Source organism: Bombyx mori, chromosome 21 (genome assembly GCF_030269925.1).
Source record: "Bombyx mori chromosome 21, ASM3026992v2".
NCBI lineage: Eukaryota > Metazoa > Arthropoda > Insecta > Lepidoptera > Bombycidae > Bombyx > Bombyx mori.
The window spans coordinates 6,970,336-6,982,548 of record NC_085127.1 but is presented as its reverse complement, the minus strand read 5'-3'; the positions used below and the strand labels follow the sequence as shown (position 1 = coordinate 6,982,548).

The following is a 12,213-nucleotide window of genomic DNA, read 5'->3' as shown; positions in this document are numbered from 1 at the left end:
GCACTATAAAACTGAGACTTAGAACTTATGTGTTCAGATGGCTATGTCAACATTTACGTTGTTGATGTCTATGGGCTCCATCCATGGGTAACCATCTTACACCAGATGGATCGTGAGCACGTTCACTCATCTAAGCAAAAACAAAAAGTTAATCGGTCGTCTTGAAGTTGTTGAAAAATTCCGTTACATAGATAGATAGACAGATACAGGTCAAGTCAATAAAACCGTGTTAAAGACACAAGCGGTTGTTGAAAACAAATTTGACTTATACAGAAGTTGTTTATGTTAACTTATTAATGCCTCCTTATGTGATGCGTTTGAAGTCGTCGTGGCCTAACGGATAAGACGTCCGATGCATTCGCGTTGAGCGATGGACCGATGTTCGAATCTCAGGCGGGTACCAATTTTTCTAATGAAATACGTACTCAAGAAATGTTGACGATTGACTTCCACGGTGAAGGAATAACATCGTGTAATAAAAATGAAACCGGCAAAATTATAATTTGCGTAATTACTGGTGGTAGGACCTCTTGTGAGTCCGCGCGGGTGGGTACCACCGCCCTGCCTATTTCTGCCGTGAAGCAGTAATGCGTTTCGGTTTGAAGGGTGGGGCAGCCGTTGTAACTATACTGAGACCTTAGAACTAACATCTCAAGGTGGGTGGCGCATTTACGTTGTGGATGTCTATGGGCTCCAGTAACCACTTAACACCAGGTGGGCTGTGAGCTCGTCCACCCATCTAAGCAATAAAAAAAAAATGCGTACAGAGAAGATGTATGTGACTAGGAGATGTATGGAAATGATAGTGCAAGGTAGAGGGGGAAGAGGTCGACCGAAGAAGACATGGATGGAGTGTGCGAATGACTATATGAGAGAGAGAGGAGTGAGTGTTGAGATGACGGTTGATAGAAGATAATGGAATAGAAAAATTCGCTATGCCGACCCCACCCAGTGGGATAAGAAAAAGACGAAGAAAGAATGCCTCCTCCGCAGTCAGACCTACAGGCATAACTAGTACAACATACTTATTCCTTATCTTTTATCGCTTAGATAAAGTACACCAACAAGTAAACAATTTTCCCTTCCTTTAAAAATAAACTCAATATTGTCTACATATTATGTACTATGTATATGAAATCCAAGAAGTTCTTAAATGAATCATATTCGAAAAACATTCAACCCGTGAAAATAGTGTAGTTTCTTACTTTGGTTTATGATAATGGCTTGATTGTTTATATGATGTATTAATTTATTTGAAGAATTATGAGGCCAAACAAACGTTTGAAACGATATTGATTTATGAGTATGGTTTTTTTTCTTTCTTTTTTGTACAGGCCTGCTTAACATAATATTTATTGAAATGAGCGAAAATCTTTGTTATGGTTTTTTTTTTCTCTAGATTATCCAATCCGCTCGAACAAAAATGGTCTCCAAAATTATTCCTAATATGTAAATTTTTGTTTTTGGATTATTTACCAACGTAGGTCAATGGTTGAATGAATGAATAATACAATGATTGTATAATAAATAGCTAAGCTCCTGTCGTGGTTTGTATTCACGAAATATTTCATAACGGGATATAGTTCACCGTAAATCGTCAATCACATTGACAGATTACGGAAGTTCTGATGCCTCCAATGAACACTACGCTAACTCCAAATTCGTAGATTTACAGGAGGAGCGTTTAAACGAAAAAAGTTGATAAAATCTTTATTATTGCAGATATATTTATGGTTTTTTTGTGTAACTAGTTGATTTACTCTTACTTCGAACCCCATCAATAATGATTAATTGTAATACTTTTAAAATAGTGAAGCGATTTGCGTGAAAAACGAATATTTCAAAATTTTGAGTTAGAGTAGTGTTCATTGGAGGCATCGTTGAAGCTAGAGAATGAACGGTAAATGTAATTATGGAAATTGTAATAAATTTGAATCGAAAAATGGTTTAATTGTAAAAAAAAAGAAATGCTATAATTGTTCTAAATGTATTCTCGCATCTGTGTCATTAGTCACATCACTCTGTCTGTTAACAATGCGGGCTTTCTGAAATATCTTTGGACATAATTATTTATTTCAGTTTTCTTTTTTTTAAGTTGAATGTTTAGAAATTAGGAAAAGTTTGATATTAATTTGTTATCAATGAGAATAATTTTTGAAATAATGAAATAATACGGTATATAATATGTAAATCATATAATAAGATGGGTAGCTGCTTGGCTCTGTCCCTGGCATCGTTGACATCCATGAGCTACGGTAAACACTCACCATCAGGTGGGCCGTTAGCTCGTCTGCTTAAAAGGAAAATAAATAAAAAATAAGTTTTGTCCCAAACGGTAAACAGTTCTCAGTATCTATTGGGGGTTTATTAAAATTCAATAACTTGCTTTATTGGCGTCAGAGGATGTTTTATTTATTTAGAGCATGCATCTTTGTTATTCCTTAAGTTACTAAGGATAAGATTTGTTTTTCATTGACGACCTCAGATATGTTTCAGTAAACAGAATTATGTATATAACCCAGGTTTTATACGGATTACGGTCAGTTCTTGTTGAGTTTCCTCGCATGTGTCCTGTATCTTGGGCTGAAGTTGCGAAAATGGGAGTATTCTTCTTGAAAAAGTACGCCACGTAAGCTGGTTTGAATTTTTCAATTTTGATATTTATTGTTATTCGTTAGGTAAAAAAATTAGCTCAAGTATCAATTATGGTTTATCAAATATAATACGTCAAGGGCGGTTACACGAAATTATTTGAAAAGTTCGGTCATAGAATTCTGTTAGTGCTCTCAACAATATTTCTATGCGATAATAACAGTGTCGCTTCTTCTATGCCCAAATCTATATATATATAAATGAATTGCTGTTCGTTAGTCTCGCTAAAACTCGAGAACGGCTGGACTGATTTGGCTAATTTTGGTCTTGAATTATTTGTGGAAGTCCAGAGAAGGTTTAAAAGGTAGATAAATAGAAAATGCTCGGAATTAAATAAAAATAACAATTTTGTTTTTCCTTTGATGTGTCCCGCGTCCGACGGATTCGTTTTGTTTGTTTTAAGATTATTTTGTATAAAAGTTAAGGTCTTTTATTTATCGATTGAGGCACTATGACGTCTGTTAGGTCAGCTAATGTTTAATATATTATTTTATTATAAAATGAAATTACAAAATAAATTTCAAAGATAACGACGCGACGTCCGCTTACATAAAATATGCAGTCTGTTAGTGAATGTTTCACGCATCCTGTTTGACGCTTACAGATCCGCACGGTAGTATAAACAGGCTCTTTGTTTCATTTATGACAATATAATATCCCCTTGTAGTTTACATAGTACTTGCTCGAACTTAGGCCGGTTTCAGCAAGTGCCACAGATTTCTAAATTATTTATTAGCCTTCTGTGCGACTCAAGTGTAATTCTAATTTATTTATTTATTTATTTATTTAGACACACCAACAGCAATACACACAAAACATTCAAGCTTAAAATTAACATGTATAAAATTAAGTACTGGTATGTAAGCCAGTTACAGGCATGTACAGCAATCTCTTATAACACACTATGACATGTTACAGCAATATATATATATTTGAAAACAACATGAAAACAAGAGCTAACTACACACACTACTAACTTCACAGATTACTAAATAAGAAATAATGCACATATTTATATAGTAAAAAATTATAAAAAAAATTATAAAACTATAAAAAAATTAAAAAAGTCGAGCGCGGCAATGCAAAAAATATAAATACATAGAGCAGACTGCGCAATGTAATCAGAATGACATTCTCTCATCAGTTATAAGCAAAGGAACTTGGATACTAGTTTGTTTTTGAGACCAGGACACGTGTCGTTAAAAATGTCAATGCCGTCAATTAATGCACATATTTGGTTAAATTCACTACATATCTTTGATAAAGGGGAATATCTAAGGAGGTTTGTTCTACTTGCGGGAATATGGAAAATTTCAGTAATAGGATGCCGTGGGCAGTGGTATGGAACGCTAAAGTTGATTTTCTGAAGTAAGTGGCTACAATCTATGCTTCCGGAAATTAGTTTTTTTAGGAACATGATATTAATTATTCTACGACGGTTGCTGAGCGATATCATTTTAAAATGTTTAAGACGTATATCATATGTGGTACGGTAAGATATGCTAGAAGAATGGAATGCCAAGTGCCTAGTGAATGCACGCTGTACGCTTTCAATACGCTGCGAGTAAGTAGCGTAATGGGGACCCCAAACTACTGATGCGAACTCAAGTTGACTGCGAACCAGCGAGTTATATAATATAATTTTAGTGTTTGAGGACATAAATCCCTTAGTATTTCTTTTTAGGAATCCCAGCATTCTGGCAGCTTTAATAACAATTGTATCAATATGTGCTTTGAATGTTAATTTGTTATCCATAATCACGCCCAAATCTCGAATTTCATTGACTTGCTGCAGAATGTCACCATTCAGTACATAACAGGATGTCATAGGGATTAGTTTTTTAGAGAATTTTATGTAATAGGACTTTTTTGTATTTAATGTCATTCCATTTAAATTACACCATACATTTATTCTATCTAGATCACATTGTATAAGTTCTGAGTCTGTTGGTAAAGTAACTGTTCTGTATATTTTTAAATCGTCAGCAAAAAGACAAAATTGACTGTCGCGTATTTCTGAAGTTATATCATTAATAAAAGCCGAAAACAATACAGGACCGAGATGGGAGCCTTGTGGTACGCCTGAAATGGCTATGTAGTCCTGTGATTTATGACCATTCACCACTACAAACTGGAGTCTTTTTGCAAGATACGAACGAAACCATTCCAACAACGACCCACCAATCCCAAAGCCTCGTAATTTATTTATTAAACGAGAATGACAGACCTTATCGAAGGCACTGGAAAAGTCCATATAAATTGTATCTACTTCCAGACCTCTATCAATTTCTCGGCAGAGGTAAGACGTAAATGAGACTAAATTAGTTTCAACAGAGTGGCCTTTTCTAAACCCGTGTTGATGTTCAGAAATAAAGTTATTTAGATGCTGTGTAATAAAAGGACAGACAAGTGACTCGAAGAGCTTTGGAATGCATGAAAGTATGGAAATTGGTCTGTAGTTACTAACATTGCTTGTGGCGCCTTTCTTAAATACTGGGACTACTTTAGAGCTCTTCCAAATGTCTGGAAATACACCATCAGTCAAGGATCTGTTGAAGATAATTGACAAAGGTAAAGCCAAAGCAGAGCCGCAACGTCTAACAAAAACCGGGGGAATATCATCTGGTCCAGCACCTTTATACATGTCTAGCTTTTTAATTGCGCGTTGAATGTCACGTTCTGATATGTTAATACGACTTACAGGAGTTGTATTAAAAGAAAAGTCTACATAATCAGCTAGGGAATCTCTGTTAAACACTGACGAAAAGCAACTTGCGAACATCTGTGCGATTTGCGGTCCGGTAGATGCGATCTGGTTTCCCTGATACATAATTGCTGGTACAGTGGTCTCACCATTTCGTCTATCTTTGATGAAGCGCCAAAAGCTTTTAGGATTCCTACAAATATCAACTTCAATTCTCTTCTTATATACATGAAGACATTGCTCGCTCAATTTGTGAACACGCTCTCGAAGGAGCTCAAATTCTAATTGGTCGCGCGGATTTTTATATTTCTTAAATCGATACCTCACTTTATTTTTCTCGGAAATAGTCTTTATTAGAGAGTTGGTAAACCATGGGGGAAATTTAGTAGACACAGGCTTCGTTCGTGGAGTAAATAAATCAATAGCCGTATAAATGAAATCATAAAATATGTCAGTCATTTCATTTACATTTTGACACCCCTCTAACTTTTCACTCCAATTAACTTTTATTAAATAGGATACGATTTGACTATAATCTGCTCGAAAATAGTTGTATCGGGGTCTCAATATAGGTTTGAGGAAATGGGGACTATGTTGTGGTAAGGAAACTAACAGAGGAGGATGCTTTTGGTCGATTTTGCTCAATACATTATTGGATTCAGTAACTTCCAATTCGTTGAAATCAGTAAGAACAAGATCCAATATTTTACCATCCACATTATTCACGTTATTAAATTGTGATAAATTATTAACTGACATGAAATCAATAAGAGAAAGTCCCAATTTAGATCCATAATTCATTGCACTACATGGAGAGCTTTCCGACTTTTGAGACCAACCAATATGACTCAAATTAAAATCACCCAAAATTATCACTTGATCAGATTGCTCGATAACATTTGTAGAGTTTTCCAGAAAACTAGACAAGTGCTCGAAGGAAACTGGAGGGGGAAGGTAAACAGCGCAAATAGAAACTTTCTTGATCAAGTTGTTAGTTTTGATATCGATTGACACCCATAGATCTTCAGCAGTACTTTCCCAACCTAAGTGCCTATAAGATGGGATATGTTTAGATATTGCGATCATAACACCCCCTCCATCTGCCTTGGAGCTCGTCGAACACGATCGATCCTTCCTATATACAACATAACGTTTGTCCATAAATTCACTACTTAAAACATTACAATTTAACCAAGTTTCAGTGAATACTATTAGATCAAATTTATTAACAGCTATATTCCTAAGTACATCTTCTGTCTTAGTTCTCAAGCCGCGCACGTTTTGGTAATATATATTTACAGACATCTTTAAAAAAAATCTATTATAAATCAGTTGATCAAATTTATTTTATCACACTAGGCAATTAATTTTAAGCTTTCTTCGTCTTTAATATATATAACGTGACTCTGCTCATTTTTCCTTACGAAAACTTTACCATCCCTCACCCATATAAACTTAAAACCAGTATCTTTTGTCTTCTTACGAGCGGCCGCATGTAAGTGTTTATTTATCGGCGTTAGATGTTCAGATACAAATACTGGCACACGACGTCCCCCGATTCCTAGATGCTCTGAATTCAATTTGTTGTCTAAATTCTTCTTATTGAACTTGGTAACTGCAGCCAGCAACTCATCGCGACGGCGCTGACTACGTAGTTTAATAATCACGGAGCGAGGACGGTCATTCTCCTTATTAAGTTTGGCAATACGTGTTACGTGGAGAATGTCGCTGTCGCCAAAAGGATTTCCGACAATTCTACCCAGCTGCTCAATAGTCGTTATTAAATTTTCTGATTTATTTTCAGGGATACCATTGATCTCAATATTTGGGGAACGCATGCTTTGTTCTACTTGCCCCAGTCTATTTGTCAAATTCTTCACTTGTATTGTTAAATTATTGTTTTTAGAAACTAAATCAGAAATTGTATCGTCCCTCTCGCTTACCATTTGCTTGAGTTCCTCATATTGTTTATTAAAAAATGTTAAGGATTCGTGGAAGTCAGCTATTTGTTGGGAAATATTCGATAAGTGTTCAGAAACTAGTTGTTTGATAGTTTTTGTTATCTCCTGTTTAATAATGATACGTAAATGTCCTTCAGTAACGTAGGATCCATCGCTGTCACATTTCGAGCTCTGTTTTTTTGTTCGCAAAGTAATATTTCTTTCTTCTCCAAGACCGTTATCTTCATCAGAAGTGGCGGATCGACTCACTGCTCTAGCAGGAGTATTTGTGTTGTCAGATTTCGGTATCTTATTACGACATTCCTGACAACTCCAGTTATTCTTACGGTCTTGATCCATAAGAAAGTAAGATTTAGGTGTTATATTAGCACATAACAAATCATAACCTAAGCCACATGCGGAGCACATCATGTATTCCTTCCTAGAAAGTTTATTTTTACATCCAGAACAAATCTTTGGGACTGATGACATTCTTCCCTTCTTTTATCTTCCCAAATTATATTCTTACTGTTGAAATTAATTACTAGTTCTATGTATAAAAATTATAAATGTATTTGCCAAAAAGAAAAAAAGGAAAAAAATATGTGCTTTGCAGGATTCGATCTTGAGGCCTGAGCAGCTGACGGGTGCATAAAACTCGTTTGACTAACCGCTTGACCGCAGCGACTTCAAATTAGCGTGCTAATTTATTGAATATACTCAAGTTTAAATTTTGTGTTAGTTCAATATCCAATCTTTTGTTTTTCAAACCTTCTTCATACCCTCTTTTTATTATATCAATATATAATTTTGAAATTATTTTTTGGTTTATTCACTGTTTTAACACAATATTAAACAATAATTTTTACACAGTTTCACAACTTATGATTCACTGATTAAGGTAGTGTAACTCAAGGCTTGGTATAGACAATCTTGACACCATATAAGAAATAAAATCGGTTAGAACTACAATAACACGTCTAGTCGTTTTCGTTACACATAGTAGTAGTTTACAATTAAAAATATATTTTAATAGCTTTGCACATACTTTAAACATACTGTATACAACAGCGGTAGCAGCTTCGGTAGGCAGCGTCTTGGCTCTGCCCCTGGCATTGCTGAAGTCCATGGGCGACGGTAACCATTCACCATCAGATGGGCAGTGTGCTCGTATGCCTACAAGGACAAAAAAAAATACAAGAAGTATACATCGATTACTATGACATATGATTACGTTTAAGCTTAGAATTAAGTGAAATTAAGTAAAGCTATTTACGTTACGTTGGTACAGTTATATGCAGGCTTCACGGGTAGGCTTCTAAAGATTGCTTTGGATGACGACATTGTCGTCGCCTATGTCGATCATATTCGCTGTCGTCAGAGCAAGGCTCGCGTTTGCTGTTACCTATATCCATACTGATCCTACAGACCTATACCGAACCATGGTACGTTTTAAAAGTTTTTTTTTACACGTTCCAATGAGATCTGGAATAAAAATCCACGATAGTTCTCGAGCGCTGTGGGGTTTTGCCGTTATTTGCGATCGGCGGGCGCCGGTGAAGCGTAAAAGTATCTGCCTAAGACCAAATGAAAAGAAAACAAAATAGAAAAGAAATGTGGTCTTAGAAAAAGAAAATATTATTAATACTAAAACTTGTTGTGTCAATTAATTGAACGAAACAGATAACAGTGCAGCTTACAGAATGGATGCAGCTATTGATTGTCAGTAAAAGTTAAATTTGGTTTGACATTTTTTATAGTCTGAAGTACTATGTGCAAGTTCTACTCGTATAATTATATTAGTAGACTAGCCGTACTCGCCCGCTTCGCGAGGCATTTAATACTAACATTGTTATTTATTGTCATTATTATTGGGGAGTCCAACACTCCTATTATCTTATCTATCTCCTTAGCCTATCCATTAAGTACATGTATTTTCTACATGGATACCAAGTTTCAAGTCAATCGGATGCATGGTTCAGTAGTTATAACGGAACATCCGAAAAAATCACTGTAGATTTATATATTAGTATAGATTAGATGAAAATTCAATGTGTCTTAGTTGAGAATTATTAAGATGAATCTAAAAGCGTGCATACGCTAAATTGCAGTCTTCGGAATTAATGTTGCAATCATGTTACCTGCTAACCTAAAGACAACCATAACCGTAAGGAAAATCAAGTTAATTAAAGAATGTATGTAGGTAGAAGTTTTTATTGTTGCTTTGTGAAACTAGATTCCTTTGATTAGTGATTTCTAATAGACAGTGAAAGCTAGAAACACAAATTGGTATTTAGCGTTCTCTATTATACACGGCGGCGTCATTTGTGACAGTTAAATGCAAAACAATAATGTAAAAAGAAATTAATTTATACTAGAGGTCCCGCAGTAGTCGAAATTCGACTATAATTAATTGGAATTGTAAGTTTGTACACTATTATGATTGTATTTTATACTTCTATAATCACAAATTTCGCCAAGGCTACACTATAAAAATATTAACAAAGACAAATAATATTTAATCTATTCTCAATTTGACAACAGACGTCAAGAACAAAAGCTTGACAATAAATAGTATGCATGCGTGTGTGCGTCAAATACATGGTATGTAGTGTATGTAATGTTTTCTTTATTGATTTAATGTATCTTTTATGCATTATTTTAAAAATATATTAGCATTGTGCACTTCTTCTCTATATTCTCTATAAGTGTGGAAAATTTCCTACTCCTCCGTCCGCGCAATTTTCGTAAAAAGGGATACAAAGTTTTTGCTTCACGTATTAATATATAGATTATTCAATAACATCAGAGTGTGGTTCGTTATGTTAATGTAATTTTAAAGACATCACTGTCCGCGGTAACTTTCTGGATATCATGTTTTGTAGGCTTCAAACTGCCTAATCTGTAATGCGTGTACTAATTAGAATCACAATCGGCTTAGAGTCATTAAGATCAAATACTTAAAAGATATCGATAAGCAAAATTATTTCCTTAATTCTGTAGTGGTTTAAGGTTTATTATAAAAGTAATTAAATTGCGGCAAGAATTACGGAAATTTGAGGTTTGAATTTCCAAAAAATAAAATCAACGCTTATTAATTACAATATATCTTTTTGGTTGTCTATACAGTCAAGATTGACCACAAAAGCATAGTAAGAAGTTTTCAGATATTTAGCAATGCGAAATTATTATACGTGATTAAGTGATCATAAATTGGGAACGTAAATATATTAAATACACAATTGACGCTAGTAAAATGTGTATATGCGGATGCTATTCTCGATACAGTAATCATGAAAACTATATTTAACGTTAATGCATGATTGAAATTTTAATGAAACCGGGAAACTTTGTTTATGTTCGCAATTTATACATTTATTCTATTTCTGTTGTTCTGAAGTAGTTAGTCATAATTGGACTTTGTAACCACAGTTTCTGTGTATTTAAAAAAATAGATAATGTATTAATTATGTAAATGACGTATAAAATGGCTAATTTAATTCTATACCTACGTTTAAATTAAGTTCAATTTTAATTAAAATTGAAATCAAGAAACTGGAAATTTAAATATATTTTTCAGAAAATATTTGTGAATAATTTTATTTCTGTATGAGTCGATTTTCGTAATTTTAGGAGGTTTATAGTTTTTTTTAATAATACTATACAATAATAATAATGTAATGTGCTCGTGGATCTGTGTATTCTTCTTTTTTCTTCAACTTATCCCACTAGGTCGTAGATCGGCACGGCTAATTTTTCTATTCTCTTCTATCAGCCGTCAGTTCAACACTCACTTGTCTCTCTCTCTCTCATATCCTCATTCACACACTCCATCCATGTCTTCTTCGGTCGACTTTTTCGCCTTTTACCTTGCACTACCATTTCCATACATCTCCTAGTCACATGCATCTTCTCTCTATACATCAGATGCTACCACGCTAATCGTTCGCTCTTTCATTTGTTAATTACCGGGGCTACTTTCACTCTTCCTCTGATATACTCATTCCTTATCTGTGTATGGGATTAAAATATTTTCTCCAAGTCGCATTTTCTAGGGAGGTAATAGAGAAATACGAATGAAAAGACCACGTCTCCCTCTAATTTATTGTGGTAGCTTGAGCGATGACTCATTGTCCAGTTTTCACACATGATTTGCGGTAGCGATGTTTATTTAGGTCTGGTTTCATTGAGGCCTGAAGCAGCAATCTCTACGCACAAAAAAATGCGTAGAACGCCCTGTGCTTACGACAATATTTTTCGCGATTTGAACGTTGTATTCCCTTTTTTTTCTACCTAAGTTGATAGCCTTGGGAGGCTATTTCAGCGTAACCTTGACTAGTAGGTGAGCTCGCGGGGCTCAAACCTGACGACGTTGCTAACACGAACCCTAGCAAGAGCCGTGCTTCGCAGAATCTACCACCGGATCGGAAACGCAACCCACTGAGAAGATCCGGCGAGAAACTCAGTGGGCTGTGTCTGTGGGTTAATTTACTCGTTGAGCCCTTCGTCGCAAGCGACGGGTTCGACGAGAACGATGACCGGTGCTTGAGGTACCTAAATGCACCGTTAGTGGATCGGGAGGATCCGAAATGACGTGTTTTGGGCGACGTCGATTGCTTTCCATTCTGTACACAGGATCGGGAATGTGTATTCCCTCTGACGAATATAAAAGACAAGTCGCCAATCTTAAGCACTCCCGAATACAGTTCTACCTAAAATCTTTCGTCTTTAATATCACTCGCGGCTTACTAATGTTGGAGGAATCCTGTTAAAGCAATCAAAATGTTGTTACTCATTCGACCTGCTGTTTTTGTTTTCGTATCGACCGTAGTCATCGGAGATGCACGGTTCCGTTTTGGCACGTTGCCAGGGGATTTCGTGGGCCCGCCGGTGTTTCACGCGTTCGTGTCGCTAAAC

At 35.4% G+C, this 12,213-nt stretch overlaps 1 protein-coding gene across 5 annotated transcripts in view; it reads left to right on the top strand.

Annotated features, from left to right (window-relative positions):
• Positions 1-12,213, top strand: part of LOC101736541 (protein Aster-B) — a 91,332-nt gene that overhangs the window by 58,782 nt on the left and 20,337 nt on the right. The window lies entirely within an intron of this gene.